The sequence below is a fragment of the Carassius gibelio genome, chromosome B19, assembly GCF_023724105.1.
Source record: "Carassius gibelio isolate Cgi1373 ecotype wild population from Czech Republic chromosome B19, carGib1.2-hapl.c, whole genome shotgun sequence".
Lineage (NCBI taxonomy): Eukaryota > Metazoa > Chordata > Actinopteri > Cypriniformes > Cyprinidae > Carassius > Carassius gibelio.
The window spans coordinates 4,992,796-5,009,574 of record NC_068414.1 but is presented as its reverse complement, the minus strand read 5'-3'; the positions used below and the strand labels follow the sequence as shown (position 1 = coordinate 5,009,574).

The window sequence follows — 16,779 nt, the reverse complement described above, 5'->3', positions numbered from 1 at the left end:
TGAGAAAGAGATTGCCTTGATTGGGCTTTTGGTTATTGGTGGACCGAGAGGACTTTTTTGAGTTTTACTCCTCCCTTTTGGAGTGGGGGGGGGGTGCTGATGAAACACATGTGGGCAGGCATTGTCACCCTTGATGACCCTTGGCGAGCGTAGTAGTTTAACAGAGGCAGCGCACAGGCCCGAGGGTTTGGAGACACAGCTCGAGTTTCTCTTCATTGTCGCATAAATCTTTCGCCTTTTACTAAAGATTTCCGTGGAGGGGAACTTTTGCGAGTGACCTGTATTTTTGGGTGCTCTGCTCACAGCAGAGCTACATCGAAATGTCAAGAGCAGAATCAGTTTGCTGCGAGAGGGCTTGCCACTGGTCATCGTCTGAATAGGCACTCTCTGCGTTTGACCACTTCGTGTTTATTTAGCCGGATGGGAAGGCAGCGCTTTCTTGTACGTGACGGGATGCAAATTCTTGAAGGCTCTCTTTAGTGACGGGTCCAAACAAAGATCTCATCTGCTCCTCTAGCCCTATCGGCGACTCGTGCACTTCGAGCCTTCTTAGTGACGGCGCAAGTTGCTGACTGCTGACTGCGTTGGTGGTATAGTGGTGAGCATAGCTGCCTTCCAAGCAGTTGACCCGGATTCGATTCCCGGCCAACGCATGTCCTTTGGCTCGGGCTGACGTCGAAGCAGAACTCCCTCTGTGACCTGTGCCTCCACCCAAAACTTTTGGATGGAATAATTTCGGATGGACCCATCATTAGCTGAAGTCGCATAACACTTGCAACACTACCCGTAGCAGGGGTCATTGTTTGGACTCTTTTTTTTTTTTTTTTTTTTTTTTTTTTAATTGCGCTTTAAACAAAAAGTATTGTGTCAATGCAACTGAACAACATTTATTAGGAACACAGTGCGTCAAAAAGCAAAATGACAGTTAAAGGCATTTCGTTATTGAACTCTTTGATGACATCATTCAGCTAAGTTCAGTTTAAATAGTATCTGTGCAATAATTTGCAATCAAGTCAACGATATCGCTGTACATGAAGTGTCCCCAGCTCCGCCTGCCAGAAGCGACAGAGGCAAGAAACCAAAACTCGATCGGTGAAAGGATGGAGAAAAAACCCGGTGAGAAACCAGGCTCAGTCGGGGAGACAGTTCTCCCCTTGTCAGACGAAACAGGTAGATCAGCTCCAGGCTGCAGGAATGTCAGACTGTGCAGAAGAATCATCTGTTTCCTGTGGTCTTGTCCAGTTGGTCTTTACAGGGGATTTGTATCTGCGGCTCATCTAGTTGTCACGGTCTCCGCTGTGTTTCTGGGCCATAGAGGTCCTTTCTAGGTGTTGATCCACCATCTTCTCTGGATACGGACTGGATCCGGGTGACTGAAGCGGATACAGACTGGATTTGGTGGCTACGGTGACCTCGGAATAAGGGATTTCTTTAAAATACTTTTTTTTTCATATAAGATTTTATCCAACTTTTCAGATAGAGGCATGAGAAAGAGATTGCCTTGATTGGGCTTTTGGTTATTATAGGCACTCTCTGCGTTTGACCACTTCGTGTTTATTTAGCCGGATGGGAAGGCAGCGCTTTCTTGTACGTGACGGGATGCAAATTCTTGAAGGCTCTCTTTAGTGACGGGTCCAAACAAAGATCTCATCTGCTCCTCTAGTCCTATCGGCGACTCGTGCACTTCGAGCCTTCTTAGTGACGGCGCAAGTTGCTGACTGCTGACTGCGTTGGTGGTATAGTGGGGTGCATAGCTGCCTTCCAAGCAGTTGACCCGGGATTCGATTCCCGGCCAACGCATATGCTTTGGCTCGGGCAGACGTCGAAGCAGAACTCCCTCTGTGACCTGTGCCTCCACCCAAAACTTTTGGATGGAATAATTTCGGATGGACCCATCATTAGCTGAAGTCGCATAACACTTGCAACACTACCGGTAGCAGGGGTCATTGTTTGGACTCTTTTTTTTTTTTTTTTTTTTTTTTTAATTGCGCTTTAAACAAAAAGTATTGTGTCAATGCAACTGAACAACATTTATTAGGAACACAGTGCGTCAATAAAGCTACTGACTTCCGCCTGCGTTGGTGGTATAGTGGTGAGCATAGCTGCCTTCCAAGCAGTTGACCCGGGTTCGATTCCCGGCCAACGCATGTCCTTTGGCTCGGGCTGACGTCGAAGCAGAACTCCTTCTGTGACCTGCGACTCCAACCAAACATTTTGGATGGATCATTCGGAAGACGAAAAGAACCAGCTCTCCCCGTCGGGGAATCGAACCCCGGTCTTCCGCGTGACAGGCGGAGATACTGTCCACTATACTAACGAGGAGCCGTGCATGCTGCAGTTTCCCCCCCAACTGACGGCACTGCACTGACATAACTAAACAATGCATGGCTTCTTCTGACGCAGACCCAGCCCTAGCACCGTAAAATTTCTGATGGACCCATCATTAGCTGAAGTCGCATAACACTTGGAACACTACCCGTAGCAGGGGTCATTGTTTGGACTCTTTTTTTTTTTTTTTTTTTAAATTGCGCTTTAAACAAAAAGTATCGCGTCAATGCAACTGAACAACATTAATTAGGAACACAGTGCGTCAAAAAGCAAAATGACAGTTAAAGGCATTTCGTTATTGAACTCTTTGATGACATCATTCAGCTAAGTTCAGTTTAAATAGTATCTGTGCAATAATTTGCAATCAAGTCAACGATATCGCTGTACATGAAGTGTCCCCAGCTCCGCCTGCCAGAAGCGACAGAGGGAAGAAACCAAAACTCGATCGGTGAAAGGATGGAGAAAAAACCCGGTGAGAAACCAGGCTCAGTCGGGGAGACAGTTCTCCCCTTGTCAGACGAAACCAGTAGATCAGCTCCAGGCTGCAGGAATGTCAGACTGTGCAGAAGAATCATCTGTTTCCTGTGGTCTTGTCCAGGTGGTCTTTACAGGGGATTTGTATCTGCGGCTCATCTAGTTGTCACGGTCTCCGCTGTGTTTCTGGGCCATAGAGGTCCTTTCTAGGTGTTGATCCACCATCTTCTCTGGATACGGACTGGATCCGAGTGACTGAAGCGGATACAGACTGGATCTGGTGGCTACGGTGACCTCGGAATAAGGGATTTCTTTAAAAGCCTTTTTTTTCATATAAGATTTTATCCAACTTTTCAGATAGAGGCATGAGAAAGAGATTGCCTTGATTGGGCTTTTGGTTATTGGTGGACAGAGAGGACTTTTTTGAGTTTTACTCCTCCCTTTTGGAGTAGGGGGGGGGGGGGGGGTGCTGACGAAACACATGTGGGCAGGCATTGTCACCCTTGATGACCCTTGGCGAGCGTAGTAGTTTAACAGAGGCAGCGCACAGGCCCGAGGGTTTGGAGACACAGCTCGAGTTTCTCTTCATTGTCGCATAAATCTTTCGCCTTTTACTAAAGATTTCCGTGGAGGGGAACTTTTGAGAGTGACCTGTATTTTTGGGTGCTCTGGTCACAGCAGAGCTACATCGAAATGTCAAGAGCAGAATCAGTTTGACCCTCCGACAGCATGCTGCGAGAGGGCTTGCCACTGGTCGTCGTCTGAATAGGCACTCTCTGCGTTTGACCACTTCGTGTTTATTTAGCCGGATGGGAAGGCAGCGCTTTCTTGTACGTGACGGGATGCAAATTCTTGAAGGCTCTCTTTAGTGACGGGTCCAAACAAAGATCTCATCTGCTCCTCTAGCCCTATCGGCGACTCGTGCACTTCGAGCCTTCTTAGTGACGGCGCAAGTTGCTGACTGCTGACTGTGTTGGTGGTATAGTGGTGAGCATAGCTGCCTTCCAAGCAGTTGACCCGGATTCGATTCCCGGCCAACGCATGTCCTTTGGCTCGGGCTGACGTCGAAGCAGAACTCCCTCTGCGACCTGTGCCTCCACCCAAAACTTTTGGATGGAATAATTTCGGATGGACCCATCATTAGCTGAAGTCGCATAACACTTGCAACACTACCCGTAGCAGGGGTCATTGTTTGGACTCTTTTTTTTTTTTTTTTTTTTTTTTTTAATTGCGCTTTAAACAAAAAGTATTGTGTCAATGCAACTGAACAACATTTATTAGGAACACAGTGCGTCAATAAAGCTACTGACTTCCGCCTGCGTTGGTGGTATAGTGGTGAGCATAGCTGCCTTCCAAGCAGTTGACCCGGGTTCGATTCCCGGCCAACGCATGTCCTTTGGCTCGGGCTGACGTCGAAGCAGAACTCCTTCTGTGACCTGCGACTCCAACCAAACATTTTGGATGGATCATTCGGAAGACGAAAACAACCAGCTCTCCCCGTCGGGGAATCGAACCCCGGTCTTCCGCGTGACAGGCGGAGATACTGTCCACTATACTAACGAGGAGCCGTGCATGCTGCAGTTTCCCCCCCAACTGACGGCACTGCACTGACATAACTAAACAATGCATGGCTTCTTCTGACGCAGACCCAGCCCTAGCACCGTAAAATTTCTGATGGACCCATCATTAGCTGAAGTCGCATAACACTTGGAACACTACCCGTAGCAGGGGTCATTGTTTGGACTCTTTTTTTTTTTTTTTTTTTTAAATTGCGCTTTAAACAAAAAGTATCGCGTCAATGCAACTGAACAACATTAATTAGGAACACAGTGCGTCAAAAAGCAAAATGACAGTTAAAGGCATTTCGTTATTGAACTCTTTGATGACATCATTCAGCTAAGTTCAGTTTAAATAGTATCTGTGCAATAATTTGCAATCAAGTCAACGATATCGCTGTACATGAAGTGTCCCCAGCTCCGCCTGCCAGAAGCGACAGAGGGAAGAAACCAAAACTCGATCGGTGAAAGGATGGAGAAAAAACCCGGTGAGAAACCAGGCTCAGTCGGGGAGACAGTTCTCCCCTTGTCAGACGAAACCAGTAGATCAGCTCCAGGCTGCAGGAATGTCAGACTGTGCAGAAGAATCATCTGTTTCCTGTGGACTTGTCCAGGTGGTCTTTACAGGGGATTTGTATCTGCGGCTCATCTAGTTGTCACGGTCTCCGCTGTGTTTCTGGGCCATAGAGGTCCTTTCTAGGTGTTGATCCACCATCTTCTCTGGATACGGACTGGATCCGGGTGACTGAAGCGGATACAGACTGGATCTGGTGGCTACGGTGAACTCGGAATAAGGGATTTCTTTAAAAGACTTTTTTTTTCATATAAGATTTTATCCAACTTTTCAGATAGAGGCATGAGAAAGAGATTGCCTTGATTGGGCTTTTGGTTATTGGTGGACAGAGAGGACTTTTTTGAGTTTTACTCCTCCCTTTTGGAGTAGGGGGGGGGGGGGTGCTGACGAAACACATGTGGGCAGTCATTGTCACCCTAGATGACCCTTGGCGAGCGTAGTAGTTTAACAGAGGCAGCGCACAGGCCCGAGGGTTTGGAGACACAGCTCAAGTTTCTCTTCATTGTCGCATAAATTTTTCGCCTTTTACTAAAGATTTCCGTGGAGGGGAACTTTTGAGAGTGACCTGTATTTTTGGGTGCTCTGCTCACAGCAGAGCTACATCGAAATGTCAAGAGCAGAATCAGTTTGACCGTCCGGCAGCATGCTGCGAGAGGGCTTGCCACTGGTCGTCGTCTGAATAGGCACTCTCTGCGTTTGACCACTTCGTGTTTATTTAGCCGGATGGGAAGGCAGCGCTTTCTTGTACGTGACGGGATGCAAATTCTTGAAGGCTCTCTTTAGTGACGGGTCCAAACAAAGATCTCATCTGCTCCTCTAGCCCTATCGGCGACTCGTGCACTTCGAGCCTTCTTAGTGACGGCGCAAGTTGCTGACTGCTGACTGCGTTGGTGGTATAGTGGTGAGCATAGCTGCCTTCCAAGCAGTTGACCCGGATTCGATTCCCGGCCAACGCATGTCCTTTGGCTCGGGCTGACGTCGAAGCAGAACTCCCTCTGTGACCTGTGCCTCCACCCAAAACTTTTGGATGGAATAATTTCGGATGGACCCATCATTAGCTGAAGTCGCATAACACTTGCAACACTACCCGTAGCAGGGGTCATTGTTTGGACTCTTTTTTTTTTTTTTTTTTTTTTTTTTTTTAATTGCGCTTTAAACAAAAAGTATTGTGTCAATGCAACTGAACAACATTTATTAGGAACACAGTGCGTCAATAAAGCTACTGACTTCCGCCTGCGTTGGTGGTATAGTGGTGAGCATAGCTGCCTTCCAAGCAGTTGACCCGGGTTCGATTCCCGGCCAACGCATGTCCTTTGGCTCGGGCTGACGTCGAAGCAGAACTCCTTCTGTGACCTGCCACTCCAACCAAACATTTTGGATGGATCATTCGGAAGACGAAAAGAACCAGCTCTCCCCGTCGGGGAATCGAACCCCAGTCTTCCGCGTGACAGGCGGAGATACTGTCCACTATACTAACGAGGAGACGTGCATGCTGCCGTTTCCCCCCTAACTGACGGCACTGCACTGACATAACTAAACAATGCATGGCTTCTTCTGACGCAGACCCAGCCCTAGCACCGTAAAATTTCTGATGGACCCATCATTAGCTGAAGTCGCATAACACTTGGAACACTACCCGTAGCAGGGGTCATTGTTTGGACTCTTTTTTTTTCTTTTTTTTTTAAATTGCGCTTTAAACAAAAAGTATTGCGTCAATGCAACTGAACAACATTAATTAGGAACACAGTGCGTCAAAAAGCAAAATGACAGTTAAAGGCATTTCGTTATTGAACTCTTTGATGACATCATTCAGCTAAGTTCAGTTTAAATAGTATCTGTGCAATAATTTGCAATCAAGTCAACGATATCGCTGTACATGAAGTGTCCCCAGCTCCGCCTGCCAGAAGCGACAGAGGGAAGAAACCAAAACTCGATCGGTGAAAGGATGGAGAAAAAACCCGGTGAGAAACCAGGCTCAGTCGGGGAGACAGTTCTCCCCTTGTCAGACGAAACCAGTAGATCAGCTCCAGGCTGCAGGAATGTCAGACTGTGCAGAAGAATCATCTGTTTCCTGTGGTCTTGTCCAGGTGGTCTTTACAGGGGATTTGTATCTGCGGCTCATCTAGTTGTCACGGTCTCCGCTGTGTTTCTGGGCCATAGAGGTCCTTTCTAGGTGTTGATCCACCATCTTCTCTGGATACGGACTGGATCCGAGTGACTGAAGCGGATACAGACTGGATCTGGTGGCTACGGTGACCTCGGAATAAGGGATTTCTTTAAAAGACTTTTTTTTTCATATAAGATTTTATCCAACTTTTCAGATAGAGGCATGAGAAAGAGATTGCCTTGATTGGGCTTTTGGTTATTGGTGGACAGAGAGGACTTTTTTGAGTTTTACTCCTCCCTTTTGGAGTAGGGGGGGGGGGTGCTGAAGAAAACACATGTGGGCAGGCATTGTCACCCTTGATGACCCTTGGCGAGCGTAGTAGTTTAACAGAGGCAGCGCACAGGCCCGAGGGTTTGGAGACACAGCTCGAGTTTCTCTTCATTGTCGCATAAATCTTTCGCCTTTTACTAAAGATTTCCGTGGAGGGGAACTTTTGAGAGTGACCTGTATTTTTGGGTGCTCTGCTCACAGCAGAGCTACATCGAAATGTCAAGAGCAGAATCAGTTTGACCCTCCGACAGCATGCTGCGAGAGGGCTTGCCACTGGTCGTCGTCTGAATAGGCACTCTCTGCGTTTGACCACTTCGTGTTTATTTAGCCGGATGGGAAGGCAGCGCTTTCTTGTACGTGACGGGATGCAAATTCTTGAAGGCTCTCTTTAGTGACGGGTCCAAACAAAGATCTCATCTGCTCCTCTAGCCCTATCGGCGACTCGTGCACTTCGAGCCTTCTTAGTGACGGCGCAAGTTGCTGACTGCTGACTGCGTTGGTGGTATAGTGGTGAGCATAGCTGCCTTCCAAGCAGTTGACCCGGATTCGATTCCCGGCCAATGCATGTCCTTTGGCTCGGGCTGACGTCGAAGCAGAACTCCCTCTGCGACCTGTGCCTCCACCCAAAACTTTTGGATGGAATAATTTCGGATGGACCCATCATTAGCTGAAGTCGCATAACACTTGCAACACTACCCGTAGCAGGGGTCATTGTTTGGACTCTTTTTTTTTTTTTTTTTTTTTTTTTTAATTGCGCTTTAAACAAAAAGTATTGTGTCAATGCAACTGAACAACATTTATTAGGAACACAGTGCGTCAATAAAGCTACTGACTTCCGCCTGCGTTGGTGGTATAGTGGTGAGCATAGCTGCCTTCCAAGCAGTTGACCCGGGTTCGATTCCCGGCCAACGCATGTCCTTTGGCTCGGGCTGACGTCGAAGCAGAACTCCTTCTGTGACCTGCGACTCCAACCAAACATTTTGGATGGATCATTCGGAAGACGAAAACAACCAGCTCTCCCCGTCGGGGAATCGAACCCCGGTCTTCCGCGTGACAGGCAGAGATACTGTCCACTATACTAACGAGGAGCCGTGCATGCTGCAGTTTCCCCCCCAACTGACGGCACTGCACTGACATAACTAAACAATGCATGGCTTCTTCTGACGCAGACCCAGCCCTAGCACCGTAAAATTTCTGATGGACCCATCATTAGCTGAAGTCGCATAACACTTGGAACACTACCCGTAGCAGGGGTCATTGTTTGGACTCTTTTTTTTTTTTTTTTTTTTTAAATTGCGCTTTAAACAAAAAGTATCGCGTCAATGCAACTGAACAACATTAATTAGGAACACAGTGCGTCAAAAAGCAAAATGACAGTTAAAGGCATTTCGTTATTGAACTCTTTGATGACATCATTCAGCTAAGTTCAGTTTAAATAGTATCTGTGCAATAATTTGCAATCAAGTCAACGATATCGCTGTACATGAAGTGTCCCCAGCTCCGCCTGCCAGAAGCGACAGAGGGAAGAAACCAAAACTCGATCGGTGAAAGGATGGAGAAAAAACCCGGTGAGAAACCAGGCTCAGTCGGGGAGACAGTTCTCCCCTTGTCAGACGAAACCAGTAGATCAGCTCCAGGCTGCAGGAATGTCAGACTGTGCAGAAGAATCATCTGTTTCCTGTGGACTTGTCCAGGTGGTCTTTACAGGGGATTTGTATCTGCGGCTCATCTAGTTGTCACGGTCTCCGCTGTGTTTCTGGGCCATAGAGGTCCTTTCTAGGTGTTGATCCACCATCTTCTCTGGATACGGACTGGATCCGGGTGACTGAAGCGAATACAGACTGGATCTGGTGGAGACTTTTTTTTTTCATATAAGATTTTATCCAACTTTTCAGATAGAGGCATGAGAAAGAGATTGCCTTGATTGGGCTTTTCGTTATTGGTGGACAGAGAGGACTTTTTTGAGTTTTACTCCTCCCTTTTGGAGTAGGGGGGGGGGGGGGTGCTGACGAAACACATGTGGGCAGGCATTGTCACCCTTGATGACCCTTGGCGAGCGTAGTAGTTTAACAGAGGCAGCGCACAGGCCCGAGGGTTTGGAGACACAGCTCGAGTTTCTCTTCATTGTCGCATAAATCTTTCGCCTTTTACTAAAGATTTCCGTGGAGGGGAACTTTTGAGAGTGACCTGTATTTTTGGGTGCTCTGCTCACAGCAGAGCTACATCGAAATGTCAAGAGCAGAATCAGTTTGACCGTCCGGCAGCATGCTGCGAGTGGGCTTGCCACTGGTCGTCATCTGAATAGGCACTCTCTGCGTTTGACCACTTCGTGTTTATTTAGCCGGATGGGAAGGCAGCGCTTTCTTGTACGTGACGGGATGCAAATTCTTGAAGGCTCTCTTTAGTGACGGGTCCAAACAAAGATCTCATCTGCTCCTCTAGCCCTATCGGCGACTCGTGCACTTCGAGCCTTCTTAGTGACGGCGCAAGTTGCTGACTGCTGACTGCGTTGGTGGTATAGTGGTGAGCATAGCTGCCTTCCAAGCAGTTGACCCGGATTCGATTCCCGGCCAACGCATGTCCTTTGGCTCGGGCTGACGTCGAAGCAGAACTCCCTCTGTGACCTGTGCCTCCACCCAAAACTTTTGGATGGAATAATTTCGGATGGACCCATCATTAGCTGAAGTCGCATAACACTTGCAACACTACCCGTAGCAGGGGTCATTGTTTGGACTCTTTTTTTTTTTTTAATTGCTACGCTTTGCGCTTTAAACAAAAAGTATTGTGTCAATGCAACTGAACAACATTAATTAGGAACACAGTGCGTCAAAAAGCAAAATGACAGTTAAAGGCATTTCGTTATTGAACTCTTTGATGACATCATTCAGCTAAGTTCAGTTTAAATAGTATCTGTGCAATAATTTGCAATCAAGTCAACGATATCGCTGTACATGAAGTGTCCCCAGCTCCGCCTGCCAGAAGCGACAGAGGGAAGAAACCAAAACTCGATCGGTGAAAGGATGGAGAAAAAAGCCGGTGAGAAACCAGGCTCAGTCGGGGAGACAGTTCTCCCCTTGTCAGACGAAACCAGCAGATCAGCTCCAGGCTGCAGGAATGTCAGACTGTGCAGAAGAATCATCTGTTTCCTGTGGTCTTGTCCAGGTGGTCTTTACAGGGGATTTGTATCTGCGGCTCATCTAGTTGTCACGGTCTCCGCTGTGTTTTGGACTCTTTTTTTTTTTTTTTTTTTTTTAATTGCGCTTTAAACAAAAAGTATTGTGTCAATGCAACTGAACAACATTTATTAGGAACACAGTGCGTCAATAAAGCTACTTACTTCCGCCTGCGTTGGTGGTATAGTGGTGAGCATAGCTGCCTTCCAAGCAGTTGACCCGGGTTCGATTCCCGGTCAACGCATGTCCTTTGGCTCGGGCTGACTTCGAAGCAGAACTCCTTCTGTGACCTGCGACTCCAACCAAACATTTTGGATGGATCATTCGGAAGACGAAAAGAACCAGCTCTCCCCGTCGGGGAATCGAACCCCGGTCTTCCGCGTGACAGGCGGAGATACGGTCCACTATACTAACGAGGAGCCGTGCATGCTGCCGTTTCCCCCCCAACTGACGGCACTGCACTGACATAACTAAACAATGCATGGCTTCTTCTGACGCAGACCCAGCCCTAGCACCGTAAAATTTCTGATGGACCCATCATTAGCTGAAGTCGCATAACACTTGGAACACTACCCGTAGCAGGGGTCATTCTTTGGACTCTTTTTTTTTTTTTTTTTTTTTTTTTAAATTGCGCTTTAAACAAAAAGTATTGCGTCAATGCAACTGAACAACATTAATTAGGAACACAGTGCGTCAAAAAGCAAAATGACAGTTAAAGGCATTTCGTTATTGAACTCTTTGATGACATCATTCAGCTAAGTTCAGTTTAAATAGTATCTGTGCAATAATTTGCAATCAAGTCAACGATATCGCTGTGCATGAAGTGTCCCCAGCTCCGCCTGCCAGAAGCGACAGAGGGAAGAAACCAAAACTCGATCGGTGAAAGGATGGAGAAAAAACCCGGTGAGAAACCAGGCTCAGTCGGGGAGACAGTTCTCCCCTTGTCAGACGAAACCAGTAGATCAGCTCCAGGCTGCAGGAATGTCAGACTGTGCAGAAGAATCATCTGTTTCCTGTGGTCTTGTCCAGGTGGTCTTTACAGGGGATTTGTATCTGCGGCTCATCTAGTTGTCACGGTCTCCGCTGTGTTTTGGACTCTTTTTTTTTTTTTTTTTTTTTTTAATTGCGCTTTAAACAAAAAGTATTGTGTCAATGCAACTGAACAACATTTATTAGGAACACAGTGCGTCAATAAAGCTACTTACTTCCGCCTGCGTTGGTGGTATAGTGGTGAGCATAGCTGCCTTCCAAGCAGTTGACCCGGGTTCGATTCCCGGCCAACGCATGTCCTTTGGCTCGGGCTGACGTCGAAGCAGAACTCCTTCTGTGACCTGCGACTCCAACCAAACATTTTGGATGGATCATTCGGAAGACGAAAAGAACCAGCTCTCCCCGTCGGGGAATCGAACCCCGGTCTTCCGCGTGACAGGCGGAGATACGGTCCACTATACTAACGAGGAGCCGTGCATGCTGCCGTTTCCCCCCCAACTGACGGCACTGCACTGACATAACTAAACAATGCATGGCTTCTTCTGACGCAGACCCAGCCCTAGCACCGTAAAATTTCTGATGGACCCATCATTAGCTGAAGTCGCATAACACTTGGAACACTACCCGTAGCAGGGGTCATTCTTTGGACTCTTTTTTTTTTTTTTTTTTTTTTTTTAAATTGCGCTTTAAACAAAAAGTATTGCGTCAATGCAACTGAACAACATTAATTAGGAACACAGTGCGTCAAAAAGCAAAATGACAGTTAAAGGCATTTCGTTATTGAACTCTTTGATGACATCATTCAGCTAAGTTCAGTTTAAATAGTATCTGTGCAATAATTTGCAATCAAGTCAACGATATCGCTGTACATGAAGTGTCCCCAGCTCCGCCTGCCAGAAGCGACAGAGGGAAGAAACCAAAACTCGATCGGTGAAAGGATGGAGAAAAAACCCGGTGAGAAACCAGGCTCAGTCGGGGAGACAGTTCTCCCCTTGTCAGACGAAACCAGTAGATCAGCTCCAGGCTGCAGGAATGTCAGACTGTGCAGAAGAATCATCTGTTTCCTGTGGTCTTGTCCAGGTGGTCTTTACAGGGGATTTGTATCTGCGGCTCATCTAGTTGTCACGGTCTCCGCTGTGTTTCTGGGCCATAGAGGTCCTTTCTAGGTGTTGATCCACCATCTTCTCTGGATACGGACTGGATCCGATTGACTGAAGCGGATACAGACTGGATCTGGTGGCTACGGTGACCTCGGAATAAGGGATTTCTTTAAAAGACTTTTTTTTTCATATAAGATTTTATCCAACTTTTCAGATAGAGGCATGAGAAAGAGATTGCCTTGATTGGACTTTTGGTTATTGGTGGACCGAGAGGACTTTTTTGAGTTTTACTCCTCCCTTTTGGAGTAGGGGGGGGGGGGGGTGCTGACGAAACACATGTGGGCAGGCATTGTCACCCTTGATGACCCTTGGCGAGCGTAGTAGTTTAACAGAGGCAGCGCACAGGCCCGAGGGTTTGGATACACAGCTCGAGTTTCTCTTCATTGTCGCATAAATCTTTCGCCTTTTACTAAAGATTTCCGTGGAGGGGAACTTTTGCGAGTGACCTGTATTTTTGGGTGCTCTGCTCACAGCAGAGCTACATCGAAATGTCAAGAGCAGAATCAGTTTGACCGTCCGGCAGCATGCTGCGAGAGGGCTTGCCACTGGTCATCGTCTGAATAGGCACTCTCTGCGTTTGACCACTTCGTGTTTATTTAGCCGGATGGGAAGGCAGCGCTTTCTTGTACGTGACGGGATGCAAATTCTTGAAGGCTCTCTTTAGTGACGGGTCCAAACAAAGATCTCATCTGCTCCTCTAGCCCTATCGGCGACTCGTGCACTTCGAGCCTTCTTAGTGACGGCGCAAGTTGCTGACTGCTGACTGCGTTGGTGGTATAGTGGTGAGCATAGCTGCCTTCCAAGCAGTTGACCCGGATTCGATTCCCGGCCAACGCATGTCCTTTGGCTCGGGCTGACGTCGAAGCAGAACTCCCTCTGTGACCTGTGCCTCCACCCAAAACTTTTGGATGGAATAATTTCGGATGGACCCATCATTAGCTGAAGTCGCATAACACTTGCAACACTACCCGTAGCAGGGGTCATTGTTTGGACTCTTTTTTTTTTTTTTTTTTTTAATTGCGCTTTAAACAAAAAGTATTGTGTCAATGCAACTGAACAACATTAATTAGGAACACAGTGCGTCAAAAAGCAAAATGACAGTTAAAGGCATTTCGTTATTGAACTCTTTGATGACATCATTCAGCTAAGTTCAGTTTAAATAGTATCTGTGCAATAATTTGCAATCAAGTCAACGATATCGCTGTACATGAAGTGTCCCCAGCTCCGCCTGCCAGAAGCGACAGAGGGAAGAAACCAAAACTCGATCGGTGAAAGGATGGAGAAAAAACCCGGTGAGAAACCAGGCTCAGTCGGGGAGACAGTTCTCCCCTTGTCAGACGAAACCAGTAGATCAGCTCCAGGCTGCAGGAATGTCAGACTGTGCAGAAGAATCATCTGTTTCCTGTGGTCTTGTCCAGGTGGTCTTTACAGGGGATTTGTATCTGCGGCTCATCTAGTTGTCACGGTCTCCGCTGTGTTTCTGGGCCATAGAGGTCCTTTCTAGGTGTTGATCCACCATCTTCTCTGGATACGGACTGGATCCGATTGACTGAAGCGGATACAGACTGGATCTGGTGGCTACGGTGACCTCGGAATAAGGGATTTCTTTAAAAGACTTTTTTTTTCATATAAGATTTTATCCAACTTTTCAGATAGAGGCATGAGAAAGAGATTGCCTTGATTGGACTTTTGGTTATTGGTGGACCGAGAGGACTTTTTTGAGTTTTACTCCTCCCTTTTGGAGTAGGGGGGGGGGGGGTGCTGACGAAACACATGTGGGCAGGCATTGTCACCCTTGATGACCCTTGGCGAGCGTAGTAGTTTAACAGAGGCAGCGCACAGGCCCGAGGGTTTGGATACACAGCTCGAGTTTCTCTTCATTGTCGCATAAATCTTTCGCCTTTTACTAAAGATTTCCGTGGAGGGGAACTTTTGCGAGTGACCTGTATTTTTGGGTGCTCTGCTCACAGCAGAGCTACATCGAAATGTCAAGAGCAGAATCAGTTTGACCGTCCGGCAGCATGCTGCGAGAGGGCTTGCCACTGGTCATCGTCTGAATAGGCACTCTCTGCGTTTGACCACTTCGTGTTTATTTAGCCGGATGGGAAGGCAGCGCTTTCTTGTACGTGACGGGATGCAAATTCTTGAAGGCTCTCTTTAGTGACGGGTCCAAACAAAGATCTCATCTGCTCCTCTAGCCCTATCGGCGACTCGTGCACTTCGAGCCTTCTTAGTGACGGCGCAAGTTGCTGACTGCTGACTGCGTTGGTGGTATAGTGGTGAGCATAGCTGCCTTCCAAGCAGTTGACCCGGATTCGATTCCCGGCCAACGCATGTCCTTTGGCTCGGGCTGACGTCGAAGCAGAACTCCCTCTGTGACCTGTGCCTCCACCCAAAACTTTTGGATGGAATAATTTCGGATGGACCCATCATTAGCTGAAGTCGCATAACACTTGCAACACTACCCGTAGCAGGGGTCATTGTTTGGACTCTTTTTTTTTTTTTAATTGCTACGCTTTGCGCTTTAAACAAAAAGTATTGTGTCAATGCAACTGAACAACATTAATTAGGAACACAGTGCGTCAAAAAGCAAAATGACAGTTAAAGGCATTTCGTTATTGAACTCTTTGATGACATCATTCAGCTAAGTTCAGTTTAAATAGTATCTGTGCAATAATTTGCAATCAAGTCAACGATATCGCTGTACATGAAGTGTCCCCAGCTCCGCCTGCCAGAAGCGACAGAGGGAAGAAACCAAAACTCGATCGGTGAAAGGATGGAGAAAAAAGCCGGTGAGAAACCAGGCTCAGTCGGGGAGACAGTTCTCCCCTTGTCAGACGAAACCAGCAGATCAGCTCCAGGCTGCAGGAATGTCAGACTGTGCAGAAGAATCATCTGTTTCCTGTGGTCTTGTCCAGGTGGTCTTTACAGGGGATTTGTATCTGCGGCTCATCTAGTTGTCACGGTCTCCGCTGTGTTTTGGACTCTTTTTTTTTTTTTTTTTTTTTTAATTGCGCTTTAAACAAAAAGTATTGTGTCAATGCAACTGAACAACATTTATTAGGAACACAGTGCGTCAATAAAGCTACTTACTTCCGCCTGCGTTGGTGGTATAGTGGTGAGCATAGCTGCCTTCCAAGCAGTTGACCCGGGTTCGATTCCCGGTCAACGCATGTCCTTTGGCTCGGGCTGACTTCGAAGCAGAACTCCTTCTGTGACCTGCGACTCCAACCAAACATTTTGGATGGATCATTCGGAAGACGAAAAGAACCAGCTCTCCCCGTCGGGGAATCGAACCCCGGTCTTCCGCGTGACAGGCGGAGATACGGTCCACTATACTAACGAGGAGCCGTGCATGCTGCCGTTTCCCCCCCAACTGACGGCACTGCACTGACATAACTAAACAATGCATGGCTTCTTCTGACGCAGACCCAGCCCTAGCACCGTAAAATTTCTGATGGACCCATCATTAGCTGAAGTCGCATAACACTTGGAACACTACCCGTAGCAGGGGTCATTCTTTGGACTCTTTTTTTTTTTTTTTTTTTTTTTTTAAATTGCGCTTTAAACAAAAAGTATTGCGTCAATGCAACTGAACAACATTAATTAGGAACACAGTGCGTCAAAAAGCAAAATGACAGTTAAAGGCATTTCGTTATTGAACTCTTTGATGACATCATTCAGCTAAGTTCAGTTTAAATAGTATCTGTGCAATAATTTGCAATCAAGTCAACGATATCGCTGTGCATGAAGTGTCCCCAGCTCCGCCTGCCAGAAGCGACAGAGGGAAGAAACCAAAACTCGATCGGTGAAAGGATGGAGAAAAAACCCGGTGAGAAACCAGGCTCAGTCGGGGAGACAGTTCTCCCCTTGTCAGACGAAACCAGTAGATCAGCTCCAGGCTGCAGGAATGTCAGACTGTGCAGAAGAATCATCTGTTTCCTGTGGTCTTGTCCAGGTGGTCTTTACAGGGGATTTGTATCTGCGGCTCATCTAGTTGTCACGGTCTCCGCTGTGTTTTGGACTCTTTTTTTTTTTTTTTTTTTTTTTAATTGCGCTTTAAACAAAAAGTATTGTGTCAATGCAA

General features: G+C 47.1%; 7 non-coding genes across 7 annotated transcripts; all 7 read left to right on the top strand.

Annotated features, from left to right (window-relative positions):
* Positions 1–197: 197 nt before the first annotated feature.
* On the top strand, positions 198–312 carry LOC127980712 (U5 spliceosomal RNA). The gene has a single exon (XR_008159722.1). It is a non-coding gene; the product is annotated as a U5 spliceosomal RNA (small nuclear RNA).
* A 3,059-nt stretch (positions 313–3,371) lies between these two features.
* Positions 3,372–3,487, top strand: LOC127980419 (U5 spliceosomal RNA). The gene has a single exon (XR_008159445.1). It is a non-coding gene; the product is annotated as a U5 spliceosomal RNA (small nuclear RNA).
* Positions 3,488–5,415: 1,928 nt separating this feature from the next.
* On the top strand, positions 5,416–5,531 carry LOC127980899 (U5 spliceosomal RNA). The gene has a single exon (XR_008159900.1). It is a non-coding gene; the product is annotated as a U5 spliceosomal RNA (small nuclear RNA).
* A 1,930-nt stretch (positions 5,532–7,461) lies between these two features.
* LOC127980092 (U5 spliceosomal RNA) lies at positions 7,462–7,577 on the top strand. The gene has a single exon (XR_008159132.1). It is a non-coding gene; the product is annotated as a U5 spliceosomal RNA (small nuclear RNA).
* Positions 7,578–9,474: 1,897 nt separating this feature from the next.
* Positions 9,475–9,590, top strand: LOC127980091 (U5 spliceosomal RNA). Its single transcript, XR_008159131.1, has one exon. It is a non-coding gene; the product is annotated as a U5 spliceosomal RNA (small nuclear RNA).
* Positions 9,591–13,057: 3,467 nt separating this feature from the next.
* Positions 13,058–13,172, top strand: LOC127980711 (U5 spliceosomal RNA). The gene has a single exon (XR_008159721.1). It is a non-coding gene; the product is annotated as a U5 spliceosomal RNA (small nuclear RNA).
* A 1,382-nt stretch (positions 13,173–14,554) lies between these two features.
* LOC127980709 (U5 spliceosomal RNA) lies at positions 14,555–14,669 on the top strand. Its single transcript, XR_008159720.1, has one exon. It is a non-coding gene; the product is annotated as a U5 spliceosomal RNA (small nuclear RNA).
* The last annotated feature ends 2,110 nt before the right edge of the window (positions 14,670–16,779 follow it).